Raw genomic sequence first — 17,155 nt, 5'->3', positions numbered from 1 at the left:
TCAAATGCCTATGACATCTATAAGCCCCTGGGTTCATTTTAAAACGTAATCTATTACTTTATATTAAAATGTTCAATATTTATGATATGTGAGAACGTCCATCCTTTAAAACTATTTAAATTTATGAAGAAGAATTTATATCAATTTAAGAAATATGTAAGGAGTATATAATTTTTCAAAATATTTTTAGGGCATAAAGGAACACAAATTTCGCAGACCACTGTGTTTTCTTTCTTTCAGACGAAGAGCAGACGCGAGGCTTGGCACCCTTCTGCCGCTGGGCCATGGGCAGTCTGAGGAGCACGGCAGTAAGCAGGGAGGCCACACGCTCAGCAAATATATTTTTTCTTCCTGGCAACACTGGAACAGGCTTTCCCACACTGCATCTGGAGGCCACATGACTGCATCTGGAGGCCAATGGAAGGTGAGAAAGCTGATGTGCCCTTCCAGGCCAAAATGACCGTAATCAATATACCTTCCCCATCCCTCTCTCTTCTGTCTGCCAGCTGATGACACAGAGCACTTGACGCTCTGTGTTCAATGTGGCAGACCTGCAAGGTGGGTGGACTCCTGAGTCCCTGCTTAGCGGAACTGCCCAGAAAAGCCTCCTAAGCAAGAAGAACCACGGTAAACTATGTAATCAAGAGATACAGTACCCACACACTTGCACAGGTGTGTACATATATGTGCGCGTGTGTGGGACCACTCATTATCTGGACTGTACACCTTCGAACACCCCTGAGTAGGAGCTGATCCAGGAGCATCTTCTTCGCACATTGGAAGGCTTTCTCTTACTCCACGCAAGTGGTTCCATGTAAAACAACACCTCCATTTTGATCAGTCTGAATTTCACATGCTCATCAAACTGAGGCTGTGCTCATGGAGTTAACCTGTGTATTGACCAGAATGGTCCACTTTAAGCAAACATTCATTTGAATTCATAACCAAAACCTAAGGTCTGTCTCTTAAAAGTTCCAAACAAAATGAAGGCAAGAGTATTGAATCTTCAATCACAGGAAATGATGCAGATGGACCTTCCCAATACGGACATCATCCAGTCCTTTGAGAGCCCAAACAGAAGGAAAAGGGAAGGGAACTCTGGACCCACTGCATAAACAGGGACATCTGTCTTCTCTGGCCTTTGTTGCTCCTGGTTCTTGGGCCTTCACAAGTTTGGAGTCTATACCACTGAACCATATCGTCAACAGCCTTGAATCTGCAGTTTGCAAACAGGAGATTAAGGGATGTTTTGCTCACTTTTTTACTGCCAAAGAACAATACCTGGCACCCACAACCTAAAGAACGAGAAGTTTGTTTTAGCTCAAGTCTGCAGCCTACGATGGGCCAGCTCCAACACAGAACTAGGACAGTGGAGGGGCAGAGCAGAGGAAAAGCTGCTAACTTCACAGTGGCCAAAAACAGAGCGAGAAGGAAGGAGCCGTGGAGGGAGATACAGCCCTCCAGGTCACCCCTCCAGTGACAGCCTCCTCCAACCAGGCCGGGCCTCCTCACAGCAAGTCAGCCATAACGCTCTGGTGACTCAGTCCCCTTCCAAAGCCCACCTGCGTGCTCATGAGGCCTTTGGGGATATTCTTGATGTAAGCCATAAGAAAAGACTTCTCAGGACTAGGGATTTAGCTCAGTGGTGCCACTGCCTGCCTGGCAAGCACAAGGTCCTGAGTTCAATCCCCAGTATGAGAGAGAGAGAAAGAAAGGAAGGAAGAGAGAGAGAGAGAGAGAGAGAGAGAGAAATAAAGAGACTTCTCAGCCTCCATGATCATGTGAACCAATTCCTTATGTTATTACAGATATAGATAGAAATTAGACAGGACTCAGACACAGACATATAGATATGTACAGATCTATAGATAGATATGTCTATTCATCTATAATTTTATATATATATCAACATCATTTTACAAAACTGCATTTATGTTCCTTATATTTCAGCCAAAATTAGATTTCATTATTTTATTAAGTTTAGCATAATTATCATTGTTAGGTAACATTTATAAAGAGCCTAAAACCTTTATGCCACACATATAAATATTTTCCAAGCTAATATTACAGGAAAGCTTTCAGGAAATAGCAGTTCCACGTAAAAGAAAGGTCTTTCCTGATCATATAAATGTGTTTGCTTGTTTAACACAATTAAATAAATGTCAGTTTGCCTTTGGAGAAAGGGTCTCCCGAGCCCCTGATGGGCTAATGTTTGGTTAGAATCGCTGGCATTTTCTCAGGCTTCTTTGCTTATGGGCCTCTTCCCAGAGTCTGTCTGTAATCTGCAGACAATGCTGTCCTTGGCTCCTGTTGAAGATGCCCTGGGTCACCTCCTCTCTAGGCCTTTCCTCATGCTGTTCCCGGCCTAGTGACTGTTCCTCCACGCCCTCAGCCCAATCACCAAGGTCCAAAGCTTCCCCATCCTTTGGGTAGAGCTCCCCACCCCTCCATGTAGCTTTCTTCAAAGACCTCCCTGCGCCGTCCTGAGCCTTTCTGCTTTGCTTCCAGAGGCTTCTCTGCTAATCTCCTCACATTCTACCCTCTGTAATCCTCCCATCCACATCCTATCTCCTTCACTAAATGGCAAGCAAAAGCAAATAGTTGTTCTTTGTAGGTGCCAAAGCAAAAAGAACTTACCACACAGTGTACGTTGAGTAGTTTTTTCTACTACAGTGATTGACACTTCAATCCATATATCATCAAAGCTGAACTTCTAATGATCTAACACATCTGGTCTGGCTTTTCAATTTATCAAGTAACCCTAAAAATTTTGCAAAATTCAATATGCAGTGGTATGGCATGTCATGACCAAATTTCCTTGAGCAATCACTGGCAAGTAATGCCGTGGAATAAAGCTGAAAACAGAACATCATTGCCTTGTTACTTTGACTTACTATATTTCCGGCCAAGAAGAAATTTCCTGAGTCACAATTTTTCCTCCTGTGGCACCAGTGACCACTTCATACAATGTGCTAATGGAGAACTCCCATCACCTGGAGGCGGCAGCAAAGGAGAGATGCAGTTCTGATTCAGCTGTGTTTGGGGAGCAGTTGGGCTCTCAGCAAGCCAGGCTGTTGTTAATGGGAATGTTTGTTCTGGCCCTGACTACCACATCTTCAAAAAGAGAAGCCCACATTTTCCCCTACCCTGCAATTGGTGCAATGGTTTAACAAGCATTCTAATTCAATAACCCATTGGCATTTATTGAGCAGTAACCATATGCCCAGCAAATCACCTGCATCTGTCAGTTGCTTTTAAGAAAGGTAATTCCAACAAAACAGCTGAACAGAAAGATATGCAAAACAGCCCTGTGGCAGAGGCTGCTACTTGTCTATAGCATACATATTCTCCTTCCTTGTTAGAAACAACAGTCCAATTTTATTGGGGCAGAAATGCTCCCAGGTGGAATTCCAAATTTTCTCACCTCCTTTTTCAATTAGATGTGACCATAATGCTAATTTTAATCAAAGATGGTTAAAATCCCTATCTCCAAAGACAATCACACTGGAGCTAAGAGTTAAACATGTGAATTTGGGTAGGGCAAAATCTACTCCGTATCAGAGCCAAGCCAAATTCCTGGCCCTTGGACTTGGCTGATTCAAGGCCACTATCACTCAGCCTGAACACTGACTCTCAAGCCTACATGCCTTGTCCAGACACTTAACTCTCCCTATGCATTCTATCCACTTATTGTTGTTCTCTTCCCTTGTCCTGGGCTTGCATATTCTCCCTCCCAACTTTGACAGTTGCTTCGGAGTCCTTCACATAGACATCTACCTCAGTTCACCTGCTTGCTTCTGGACTGTAGTCTTCTAGAACTCAGCCTCATTCCTAGTTCTTTTCTCTGCAAGGGCCTTGGTACTGGAGTCCCCTGATCATTCAGGTGTAGAAAACTCTCACAACATAGCTTGCAACCCCATAAACCCTGCAGCCAAGCTGGGCCTTTGCATAAATAACACACTCTAGAGAACAGAGATCTAGAGGCCTGTGGAGGGCAGGCAGAGGCCAAGGCTACCACATACAGTTGTGCCACCATGAACTGCACCACTCTAGACTGTGTCCATCACATCGTAAGCTAGTACCCATCTATGTGCTGCTTCCATAGCTACACACTCACGGCTTGGCACACAAGAATCAGAAGGCAACTAGCAATATTGCAGGGCCCATTGGCCTGTGCCCAAAGAGGAAAAGAGAGCAGTGATAGATAATTGATGTCTAACAAGAGGACACTGATCATTGAAAATCAGGAGGGTGGGGGTCCTCGTGCAGGCATGAACAGTTGTAAGGCAGGGTATGGAAGAGAGCTATTAGCACTCTTGTGACAAGAGTAATTGTACATAATTATTATAGCACATTCACTTGTTTTCTCTCACTTAACATAATTCCCTCTGAAGTAGAAGTTATTGTCAATAGTTTAATAGATGAAGAAATGAAAGCTTGACGTTCAAATGCTTTCCTAAGATGTGCTGTCACCAACTGCCCAGGGGCTCTTTTGCTCAATTGAGACGGAAGTCACAAACTGGCAAAGTACAGCTGCCTCACTCTTAGTCGCTCCAGGCTTTAGGTGGCAGTGACTTTCAGGCCTTCATGTTAGAGCTCTCAGTGCTACGGTTCTAAGCTTTAAGTGTTAGCAAGTCCTGGAGGCTCTCAGCCGCCCTGGTCAGCTCCTCAGCACCTGCAGCTCATAACCTTGGTGGCTTCGGAGCTTTCCAGGGAGCTTCCAGCCACTCCGGCCCTCTTTCATAGGTCACGAGTCTGCCAGGCCTGGGCACCTCACTGCTCCACCACTCTCTGGAGCTCCTCGGTAGCCCTCTGGCTGACATGCACGCTCAGCTCTGTTAAGCCTTGGTGTTACCAGGTCTGTCTCAGTACAACCAGCTCAGCCCACTCTGTCCAGGAAAAAATCATGAGTAGATCAGAGGGCCACCACGCAAGGGCTCACTTGGGTCTGTGCTGCAGCACAGAGGGGTGCTAAGCCATGGGAGGGAATGCTGTTTGCTGAGAGAGGCCAGGGTGCAAATGTGCAGTCTCCTGCATCTTGTGAATCTATGTTGGGACTTTCAGAGCAGCAACAGAGGGTGATGGGTCATCTGCAGGGTGGAGTCATCCAGAGGAGCTGCAGGACGTGGTCATCTGGCCTAGATCTGCATCTGAAGCCAGCTGCAGCCAAGGCCAATACCTCCTGGAGCAGCTTGGGGCAAGGCGGACAGCCTCAGGTGTCAATGACAGCTCAGCCAACAGAGGAGATGGTGGAGCTGAAGTTGTGACTGCTGCCACTTTCAACGAGATTCCAGAAGCAGAACCATGTTGATGGTGGCCCTTCGGGCTTCGGGCACTTTGGGAATAATGGCAGGTGGGCTCATCCCTGGTCTCTGCCCTGTCAGGTGTGGTCCTTCAGTGTCTCCTCACAGCCAGTGGCGGCAGCACCTGAGCAGTGCGAAGAAGGGGGAGGGCATTCATTGTGCCTGACACTGAGCCGCCCCCTGCAGAAGCAATCAGCCACCTAGGAAGCAGCTGCTGAACTGCAAGATGAGACAGGCAGGAAGACACTGGAGCTACTCCTCCCAGACCAACTTCGGGGCAGCGAGGGGAGGGTTGTGATGGTGTCAGGAAGATCGCTGGCTGGCAAAGGGGAAAAAGGTGTGTTGGGCCTCATTTTTCTATCTCAGTTAGAGTAAAAGAGGAAGAACGGGGCTGTAGGCTACAGTTCCCCGCCCTAGAGCTGTGCTCCTTCTACCATGTGTCCAGCCACTTGTGGTGTGGGTGCTAAGTGGCATACTCATCTTCATGTTTTTATTGTCCAGAAAAACAAGGAGGCAGATGGCTCCATGCAGCTGCCCAAGAACAGGGCAGAACCTGCGCTTTGAACCAAAATGTGACTCTGGCTCCTGGGCTCCTTCCACCACAGGGATGTTACACTTCTCAAATCACTCTCACTTACATGACCCGCAGACCAATTCATCTCACCCCCATGCCAGGGTTTCATTTCTCCATGAGGGAAGCAGCATCCTAAAAGGAGTTGAGTTATAAAGAACACAGGAGCCTAGGATGGACGAGGAATGCCATTTAGGAACATCTCTGGAGTCTACCGATTCACTTCCACTTTTGGTTTCCACCCACATTCCCTGGGTGAGCACCATCTGCTCAGCACAGCACTGGGCACGAAGCCTTATCTCTGAAGAGCCACACTTCATCAGGGGACCAGAGCCAAGGAGTGCTCTTTAGGCCAACTGCAACTCACCAGAAAAGGTTGCCTAGAGGACCATGCCAAAAGCAACTTGTAAGGCATTGTTCAGTTCAGAAGAAAGGAGCATCTTCTACAGAGCCACTAATGATGGGGATGCAGAGGCGATGGGGGTTAGTACCCTGCAGGCCTAATAACCCAGGGGTGGAAGGATGAAACAATTTCTAGGGCAGAGAAATCTAGAGCAGAGTGCAAGACACAGGGCTATCTCAAGAAAGGATCTGGTCCAGGGACAATTACATTTAACCCATGACATCACTGTCTTCCTCTCTTCTCTCCACACCTCCAAACACTCACAGACTTACAGATGTACGCAAAAAGGCAGTGGGAGCCTCCTAGGAAGTCAGGTCAAATAAGGAAATCTGAAAGAGCAAACAACTTGCAAGTGGTGATGGACAAGAGGAGGTTTGTCCTGAGAGCAGGACTCCATGGTCCTGCAGCACTGCCTAGCTGGAGCTTTAGGAAGGAAGGCAATTTTAGAACTGAAACATTGTCACTGGATTTGACAGAGCTGGAAGAGTAGGTTGGCCAGGGTGGCAAGGTCAGACTTTGCAATGTAAGAGGCGCCTCAAGATGGAACGGCAGGCTCAGACCTGCCACTCACGAACAGCACTGATGCTACAGCCCAGAGTCCTGCGTCCCCTCACACATGCATGCAAAGTCAAAACAAGGGCCAGAGTATATTCTGGCAGTGATGAGGAAAGGCCCCATGGAACTTGGAAAAAATATGAGGTTACCCACCAAAATTGAGGGGAGAGGGGTTGGTATCATTCTCTGTCTTCAACACTTCTTGCCTTGGAGACATGGCCTTTGATATCAGACCCTTAAAACTCATGGTCCAACCTCATCTACCCACCAGCCATCTCCAGTGGGAAAAACAGTGCTGAAAGGTGGTATACCTTGATGTGAGACAATTCTAAGCCAGAATTTAAGGCACATGTATAGACTCTGATATTTTTAATCCCCTACTATAGAAGATTCTCTTTTAAATATCTTTTAAATAGCAGCTGCCACCTGCTGTCTAGAGTCACCAGCCAGTTTCTCAAGACAGCTCGGCATGTGTGGAGTCTCCCTTGGACCAGTACCAGGCAGGATTGGATTTAGGTAAATATAACAGAGAAGCCAAAGGTAAGTGTGAGCATTGCTCACTGATATAAAAGAAGATAGTCTAGAGATGGCTTTGAAAAGCAACACAACGTCGTCTAAGACTCAGGCTTCATGCAGTGTGCCGTGCCTCTGCTGTGGAATAAAAGAGACAAGAGAGACCAGTGAGAATCAGGGTTTGTTAGGTGCACCTTGACTCAGTTGGACTCCGGGTCAAAAGGCTGAGTGCTGGACAAGGAAATGTTTTCGTTTTTATACATTTAGTGGAAAGGGAGTGGTCTTTCCAGTGACGTAGCAAGAAGTTTACAGAAACAGGACGAAGATAGTTTTTCAACGTAGCCTTGAAAGAAGACAGAGCCTTGCGAAGCCGTGAGAACAAAATGACATAAACTTAGTTTACAGGACCTAGTTGCCACTTTTATCTGTACCAGAAAAGGAGTTACAGTTGCAGAGCGGGGTGATGGGGGGGAAGCACCCAAGGCTAGGAAAAACTTGTTTCTCTTTAAGTCCTGCTTCACCACCATCTCTTAAGTGTGGTTCCGGTTCTCATGGTACAGGAAGTTCCACTAGAGCTCCAGTCTACACCTTTCACAGTGGGAAAGGAAGAAAGGCATGCCTCTTCCTTTCAACACTCTTCCAGAATTTACTTACAACCCTTCTCTCCTTGACCAAAACTGAAGTTCATCAAAAGGCTCCTTCCCAATTGCAAAGGAGTTTTTATTCATTGGTACTATTTCATCTTCTCAAAGATGGAAGGAAAATATATCTTGAGGGACAGCACCGACTTATGCCATGGGATCCAGGGTACAGAGTCTCCGGCTGAAGAGACATGGAGAAGGCAAGCCAAAAGGTAAGTCAGCAAAGATTCGTTCCCTAATGGCATCTGAAGCAAGAACAATGTGAATTACCAGAGGGGCGAAAGGACAGGCTGTGCATGAAGGAAGTTTCACAAGCAAAAGCCTAGAGGCAGGTGAGGAGCCAAGTATTCAGAGAGGATGGGCAAAGCACTTGATACCTTCTCAAAAACTAAATACCAACATTTTGGTTCTAATCATCCACTCAATCAGCATTCATCGAACATCTACTGTATTATAAGAACTGTGCCTACATGCGTTAAAAACTGAAAACTCATGAGTCTTGTGCTCCAGAAGAAAACGAAAGCAAGTAAACAGACCATTACAGCACTGAGTGGGGAGGGTTACGCTATACAAAGTTTTGTGCTATGCAAGCTCCAAGAAGAGGCACTAATACAGACTGGGGAGGCCAGGGAGATGAAAGGCTGCTGGAGATGTTCCTTAGAAAAGCCATGTAGGTCGAGGTTAAAGGAAAAGGCTCCGTGCCCGTTTTCCCATAGCTCTGCCTCTTACTAGCTGTGCACCCTCGAAAGACATTTGTCATCTGTGTAGCCCACCCCTGCTCCATCTTTAAAACAGGAGTGCTAATAACAGTAGCACCTACCTCAGGGAGTACTGCTGAAAGGACCACCTCAGGCGTTCCACCTGGAGCCCAGGCGAGGCACCTGGCCTATAAAGAAGTGCTCCATGTAGATGAGCTGTTAACAAGTTGATTCGTACAAATGCTAAGGGGTAAGGATAAGCAGGAGCTGGTGGAAAACGGGAAGCAGAGCGCGCTCATGTAGGAGTATCTTCTTCATAGGAGCTAGAGGATTCCCAGAGAGTCAGAGGGAAGGGCACAAGGTGGGCAGTATGAGAGAGGAGCTGCAAAGCCACGCTGGGCCAGATCGTGCGGAGCACGTGGAGGCAACAAGGAGCGTCAGAGCCGGGCTGACGTAACCACGCCTTCACCTCAGGGAGAGCACCCTGGCTACGCTGTGGAGCAGGCTGGACTAGGGACAGCATGGAGACCCAGGTGCCAACGGGGCACCTGCAGCCGCCCCCGTGTCAGCTGCAGCTTGGACTAGCAACGAAGACAGAAAAGTTAGAGGGACTGAAAAGATATTTAGGAAGCTCAAGGTCATGTGCACCTTGACATACACAAAGGGGTACAGATTCTTGAGCAATCAAAACCTCACACAAAGCTTGGAACACATCCCAGGCCCATCATACCCAATCCTCCTCATCAGGGATCCGTCTGTCCCACAGAAACAGTGTGATCTTCTCCATCACAGGGACCTATATAACTTCTACCTGGTAAAACTAGATAACAGCTAATCAGATAAAAATATGACTCAGAAATTTAGAAACATACTATCAGGAACTGAACCAAAAGCAAACCTACAGATAAACAACTCTGCTGTCACCTTCCAGGTGATAAAATGCCCCATTTCCCTCACTCAAGGAGCCAGATAAGAAACAGGGTTCTGTGCATGGGCTGTGACACAGTGATCCGTGTGATTTATACTCCAATCACGACATTTTTAAGAATGAAAGTAGCTTTTATAATAATTATGTCAAAACAATAGGCAGAACCTAGGATTTTTTTCCAGCCAAACCAAGACATATAATTGTTCATCCATCACACACACACATGCACACAGGTTTTTGACAGCAGCCTTTGCTTTCTGTCTGAGGAACCCCTATCCCCAGTGGCGGGTAGTTTTGTGGAACTGTAAATGCAAGCCTCTGGGAATGAGCCTCTGATGCAACCTGAGATGTCTGAAGTCAGATCTTTGAAACTGACCAGAAAGGCCAGTAACATTCCTATCCCTAGACATCTGGCACCATCGCCAATTCTGTCCTTTTATGACCCTGCTTTTCCAGGTATTCCCCTCTGCCCAATGCCACTGCCATACATTCCTTTCATGTTGTTAAAAATCCTAACTGATAGAATCATCATAGACTTTAAAATACATAATTGGAACTCTAAATTCTGCCTCTCACATCCACTAACTCTGTGTTCGTAGTCTTCATGTTCTCATCTAAAAACATAGTAATAAACTAGTCTTAAAACTAAATGAAATGATATATGCCAATCACCCGGCTCCATACCTGGTTCAACAGTACGCCATGAGGTAATATTAATTTCTTCCTCCCAGGTAATACTTATAGATTTGGTTTTGATATTGCCAACCCATACTTTGAGGAGATAATCCTTGAAATGATTTTAAGCTCATGCAAACCGGGCTCAGTCATTATCCAGCTGAGTTCCATTTTGACTCCTGAAAACGCTCAAGTGGAAAACACAGACGAATTGAAGAGATCACACATAGCGTCCCCAGAAGTGAGGGTACTCTAGCTCATGCACACCCACAAACGACCCCAGAGTATCAGTGGCTTTCAACAACAGATCCCCACTGCATGCTCACAACACATTTCCACGGCGAGGCCACTGGCTCTCTGTCCTAGTGCCTCCTCACCCCGCCTATCACTCTGCGAGACCGAACAGACCCCAGGGCTGAGGTTCGGTTAGTGTGCAGGCTTGGGACCTTGGTCCTCAAGGTGACACGTTAAGAGGCGCTGGGACTTTAAGAGGCGGGGCCCAGGCGGAGCCCTTTCCCGCCCTCTGTCACGTGATCTCTGTGGACAGCAGCCCCGACTGTGCCGTCTGCCCTGAGGCCTTCACCTAACGTTACCTTAACGCTGAAGAAAATCACCACGACTGTTGCCCCTTCCCCTACTGACCACCTGGCCTGGCGGAAGCAGCCTGGTTCCTCGGTGCACAGAGTCGCCTCTGAAGGGAGATGGAACAAAGAACAGCCCCCTTCGCCGAAGCAGCTTCCGCCCGCCGCCGACGACCCTGCGCGCGGACCGAGGCGCTTCCGGCCCTGTGCCTCCTTCTGCGTCTGTCCTGCGCACTGGGCACCGCGAGAGCGGCCGTGGGCAGATGGAAGAATCTTCTCAGTTGTGGTTTCTGAAAGGATTTCAAACGTCTTTATCCCGGTCTGGGCCTTGTGCCAGATTTCCCTCCCGGTTCGTCCCGGGAATTTCACAGACCATTTTTAGGAAAGGAGGCCTTGCCCCTTGGTGCGCAGTCAGGTCAGGAGAAGCCGCTTCACCTTGTGCTCCCCAAAGTAGCCTGGGTGACTTTATCTTGTTGAGGCAGCCAAGCCTAATTAGCGTCGCTGCCCCTAAATAGTCTGTACTTCTCTTGAGAAAGAGAGGAGAAGCCTTGTCCTGCCACAAACGGTATCCAGAGTCCACCAGTTGTTTCCTGCTTGGCAGCAGATGGGTTGGAGAACCCAGTGGGAAGAGTGCAAACCCGTGGGCTGGCGCTGCTGTGAGAACGTGGCAATTAGATCCCAGCTTCCTGGGGCCTGGGGAGGACTCGGCACCCAGGCCCCCGCAACGAGGCCAGCGGTTCTGACGGGCAGTTCCGCAGCGGGCCGCTCAGGGCTCAGCTTCCACAGGCGGACGATCCGAGGTTTAGCTCCCAGCTGAGCTGCTCAGGAGACATGGGAGCCCAGGCAAGGTACTTAATCTCTCAACGCTTCTGTCTCGTCCTCTCTAAAAGAGAAATGAGCAAGCACGGGGCGCACCCCATGAGATCACTGTGAGGATGAAAAGAAAATGATGTAAACAAAGCGCTTAGAGCAACTGGCCAGTGTATATGTGTAATAGTGCTCTTGGCTCCAGGTGACAAGGGAATCGGCGGCTGGCTGGACTGTGTGGTCTCTGCTCAGTTGTTTTCTTTTTTCAGAACAGTACCATCTTTGTGGGGCAGCAGCTTTCAAATTCTTAGGAACCTAGGGACCCCACAGGCAGAAGGCGACAGTGGCCAGTAGGGCCTCATCCTGCGTGTCACATGTCTCCCATCTGTTCCAACATGGAGATGATTCCACTGTTTTGGAAAGTGCTATGTTGAAACAACACTTTAAAATCCAGTCTCTGTCACCGCACATCCTCTCATGCTTAGGTAAGATTGTTAAAAATTCTATAAACCTAGATAACTACCCTTTTCACTCATTCATTGGCTGTTTTCATTCATTAATTTGCATAACTTTTGGCCAGGTCCCCACCAGGTGCCCCAGGCTACAAACAACACAGATTCTGGGGACCGGAAGACCACTTCCCAGTGAGAGACATACAAGGAAACAGGACATGATAATGCAATTTGAGAAGCCTCATGATGGAGACTGAAAGAAAAGAGAGTCTGAGGTCAGGAGAGATTTCTGGAAGGCATGGTGTGTAACCAGAAGCCCAAAAAGCTAGTGTGGGAGTTGGGAGGAACGGGGCGAGCTTTTGTAGGCAGAGGCCCAAAGAGAGAAGAGAACATGGCAAGTATCAGAATGTAAGTTGTCCAACAACTGGAGAGGTCAAGAGATAGGACAGAGGAGAAACAGCGCACCCCAAACCCTGCACATCTGAGATACCACCAGAGCCATCTATCCCTTCTTTTGCAGGTTGTAAATTCACTTAACGATTCCAGCCAAGGCCCTGGCATCCCTACCTTTCCCCTCCAAGGATCAATTTCCTAAATGATTCTTGTTGTCTAGCAAAGGATGCTCTTTGCTGCTTGGGTTTAAGTCACACACTGGGAACACACAAGGATGGGTGTCCCAGGAGAATCCAGGCTGCATCTGACACGGCTTTCTCCTGCCTTTTGGAAGAGTTCAGCTCACTTACTCCCTGGGGCAACCAGGTCGAAAATGAAGTCACTGAGCTATGGAAAGGTGGCCTTTGTAAGGCTGGGGCTGGGAAGTGTGAAGTATGCTGGTTGAATTCAAGCTTCTCCATGCAGGTGCAAGAAATGTGACTGTTCTCAGATTGTGAACAAGACCATGACTAATTCTCACTTCATACAGCCAGCATCCAAGCCAAGAGTCAAAAAGTTCAGTTCTTTGTGCATCCTGGTGAAAAGCAAATGCAGGCCTCCCCTTGGGCAGGAGCCTGGGCATGAAGTCAAGATGGAGAAGTGTTGCTATCCTCATGGTGCCAAGACCATAAAAATTACAATAATACCAATAACTAAATTACTCTGTGCCAAGTACCGTAATAAGCACTTTGCATAAATTGAATCCACTCATTACAGAAACCCTAGGGGCAATAATACTACTGCCCCAATTTTACAAAAACATGTCCAGAAAAGTTATGAGTAGGTTCGTGTAAGAGGTAGACAACTACAAAGAGTTTGCAACACCTAAAAAAATCCATGTGGAAAAATGCTACTATTTTCACTAGAGTTAAATGAGTAGATCGCAGATTACTCATCACAAACAGACCAGAAGCATCTCTAGCACATCTGGGCAAACTGAACTCAAAAGAGCAACTCTAGGAGCCATGAGAAAAGCTAAAGAAGAATGCTACGATTGTCGGTGAGAATGCATCAGCTGGAGGGCAGTTGGGAGAGTTCGGGGAGGAGGAACCCCAGAGATCTTGGAGGATATACAGGACATCAATCCAGGTGAAGGGGACAGGAAGAAGCAAATCAGTGCACAGGAGAGGGTGGAGCCTGTCCCAGGAAGAGCTGGAAGCAGCCGTGGCTGGTGCATTGGCCCACAGATTCCAAGGCAGAGCATGGGGCCACGGTAGCGCCAAAGGGCCTCCCATCACATCATCTGAGTAACTCGGCTTTTGCAGCTTGCATACATTTAGCTTCTGTGTGCAGTTCCACTTGGAAGAAGCAATTCAGTTCATTTCCTCAAACAACAACAAAAAAAACATAGCACCAAATGGTAGAGAAAGCACAGAGGAGAAAAGAGAGACAAAGCAAGAATAGTAGTTTGGGAGAAAAGCATAGAAAATTTCCGTCCAAGATGCCAGACCCACAGCGTACACAACACCCTCCACTCCACACTCGCAGACATCACTATTAGAGCGTGAAATGCTTCCCTGCCCCAAGACTCAGAGCTTTCCACAAACATCAAATGAGTCACTCAGGGCATCACAACCAGTGCGTCCTAGAGCTGAACAAGGGAGTGTGGGCTTTTTTTCACTATGGAGACCTGACATCATATGTTTTGGAAACACTGTCCCTAGAAGCTCATTCACTTCTAAGCAACAATTACCATGACAGCCTCAAATCGAAAACCAGGCCCCAACATGTAGGCAGAGCTCATCCCAAAGAAATTCCCATAGCTGATCATGATTTGGGCCAACTGGGTTTGATGCTGGTCAGAATCCTGTGCCTCTCTAATCAAAGGGACTGTGGAACCTCTCTGCAGGAGCATTTTGGGTCTGTACTAGTAGTATTTTTAAAACGTCTCTAAACTCCAAAGCAGTAAATATGTTTCAGTGAGAATATCTCTTATCCTTCATCCTCAAGGAAGATGAGATCTTAGAAGAAATAAAACTCTACAATAAAAAATGAAATCAAATGATTTAATTAGAGATCATAAGAAAGAAGAAATAACCACATCAGATTGCATTACAGAAAATATATATCAGAATTTTCCCAAAGGCCTGCAGCATGCTTGCAAGATGTGTAAAAAGAGTAAAAGGGGTCGGCAGTGCTGCACTAAAACATAACTAATGAAATGAAACTGCTTGATATCGCACAAACACATCCATCCCTGTCAGGTTAGTTGTCAAAACAGATCGTTCTTGTCTCTGTGAGGTTGGGATGGCCTTACAAGGACCACATCTCTCAACTCCTGAATCCTGTTCCTTTGCTGTGGAAAGGAAAGAGCAAACTTCAAATGGCCTCCCGCTGAAATACCAAGTGTTTGGAAAGGCCCAGTGAGTTATGAAAGGAAGAGGGAGCAAGGGAAGAGAAAGTGCCTTTTATTTACTAGATCTTGATTGCAGGGCTTCCCCGTGAAACCGGAGCAGCCCATGCTGGCAGCTCTTCCAAATCTCTCTTTTCTGCTCCTACGACAAATCCATATGTCGGCACTGGCAGAAGCAGCAGGGATCCCAAGAACTGAGCAGTCTTGGGAATTCACTCCAAAAGCCCTGATTGTGAGAGCTGCAGTTGGGGAGGAGAAAGCAGAACTAGGACACGTGGTCCTTCGCGCAGCTTCCCCAGCCCTCCTGAGGACTGCAGCAAGGATCCCAGGGACGAAGGAGGCAGGAGAGGTGTTCTGTTTGCATCTGGGTCCCCCTAGTGGAGCAGTGACACTGCACTGGCTTGGTCTCCTGAGGAGGCAGGTGGAGAGTTGGAACACCGCCCCACCCCCACCCCGGGAAAATGAAACCAGCTTCCAAAACGTGTGGCTGCCTTCTCCCACCTTGTCTGTGGTGTGAGAGCAACTTTTCAGCCAAGCAACCCATCAACATGTAATTCAAACTTACTCTTTCCCAGCTTTGAAGGGCAAAGGAAGTGCCAGGAGGAAACGGGCGTTATTTCTGTCTCCCAAGGTGTTCATAGCATAGTGAGGGAGGCAAGAAATGAATGTGCAGTGATTAGCAAACGTATACACCATAGTTAATAGGTGTCAAATACAGGCAAGAGGTCACACTATGATGAATGCTCAGAGGGAGAGCCTTGATGTCAGACCACCTGGGTTTCTCTCTTAGCTCCTCTGCTCACTAGCACAGTCTCCTTGGGCTTTGTTATTCAACAAATGTATACTGAAGATCCAAAGTACACCAAGCACTGGTCCAGGCAACTGGAACAGAGGAAAATAGACCAAAAAATCTACCCTTGTGAACCACACATTCTTTATCAGTGAAACGAAGATATCCAAACCATCCATCCATAGCATTGTAAGGTTAAGCAAAATAACCTCAGCATTTAGGCCTGAAACGTAAAAAAATGCAGAGATGTTAGATGTGCTGTCATTCGAATGGTAGACTCATCTACACTAAAGTGGAATCAGCTCACACTCTAACTAGTCATGAACCCCACATATCTAAGGCCCTCCATGTTTTTGCAAGTAAAATATAAGAGGATAACAGATACAACTCGCAGCTCTCTGAACAGATCCTCATCCCCAGGAGAAAGAGCTGGTAGACCATGTGCTCAGACTTCTATTGCATCACATCTGGTGGTTGAGGGATCCCTTGTGTGTGCATGCCATTGTCCATGCCTCTCTCCAGCCCAGTAAATCCCAACGTCTCCTCTGTCTGCATGGCTAGTAGTCCTGGTCACATTGTCTTTCTCATCATAGCACACTGGTCATGGTCCCTACCCCCAGTCAGAGTGGACATTACATACAATCCAAGATTTGGACTGGTACAGAGGTGGGAAACCCCACAAGGCCTGAAGCCTAGTGTGTAACTCTAACAGAGCTTGTGCTAGATAGAACCACTGGAAAATAGCAGGTACTATCCTAGCTGATGACAAGGGCACACCGTGTGGATACTTCTCGTTCTTGAAAACTCAAGAGGAACAGGAGAATTTGAATTAGCAGAGAAAGATCTTGCACTTCTGGGTCCTCTGCATATTTAAACCCTATCTTTGATATCCCTGAGAAAGTGATATCTTGAGTTCCTTTGAGCCTATTCTAACACCCAATGTTATGATACAGAGGTTCATCCTGTAGCAAAAGTAAAATAAGAAGGTGAAGAGCATGATTATTTTCAGGATATTAATTAAACACTGGAAACTGGCATGAATGTGGATAGCTCTTTTAATATGCTAACAGAAAAATAAAACATGAGGCAAAGACCCTACATTTGAAATCAGAAATCTAAGTTCAAGACTTGGCTCTGCTTTTATGATAGATAACAGAAATACTCACCAATCATTCTGGTTCTCCTTCCAGAGGCCAAGGGAGATGGCCCTTCCCTCCTCCCTTGAATTTAGTTGAATTTAGTCATGTGCTTGTGGCCATATATCTGTGACCAATGAAACATGAATGGAAGAAATGTGATTCTCTGTGATTGTCTGCAGCAAAAACAAAAGCACTTGATGTAAGACTGGTAAATCCCAAAACTCTGAGCCATTAGATGGAGGGCATTTTCTCTAGAGAGTTTCCAAGAAGACCTACATAATAAACTCTGTGTTGTTAATTACTGATTTTTTAAG

At 46.9% G+C, this 17,155-nt stretch overlaps 1 long non-coding RNA gene across 2 annotated transcripts in view; it reads right to left on the bottom strand.

Moving 5' to 3' along the window:
- Window positions 1–11,701, bottom strand: part of LOC110347546 (uncharacterized) — an 87,031-nt gene extending 75,330 nt beyond the window's left edge. The window contains exon 1 of one of the 2 annotated variants that reach the window (XR_015441631.1): window positions 10,881–11,701. This is a non-coding gene — a long non-coding RNA (uncharacterized LOC110347546). The remainder of the gene's footprint in view (window positions 1–10,880) is intronic. The other variant, XR_015441636.1, reaches the window with a different exon arrangement.
- Window positions 11,702–17,155: the final 5,454 nt, after the last annotated feature.

The sequence above is a fragment of the Heterocephalus glaber genome, unplaced genomic scaffold, assembly GCF_053883595.1.
Source record: "Heterocephalus glaber isolate CG9 unplaced genomic scaffold, H.glaber_assembly_v1.0 deba00000281, whole genome shotgun sequence".
Taxonomy (NCBI): Eukaryota; Metazoa; Chordata; class Mammalia; order Rodentia; family Bathyergidae; genus Heterocephalus; species Heterocephalus glaber.
The sequence above is the reverse complement of the archived record's forward strand: the minus strand, read 5'-3'. Positions and strand labels throughout refer to the sequence as shown.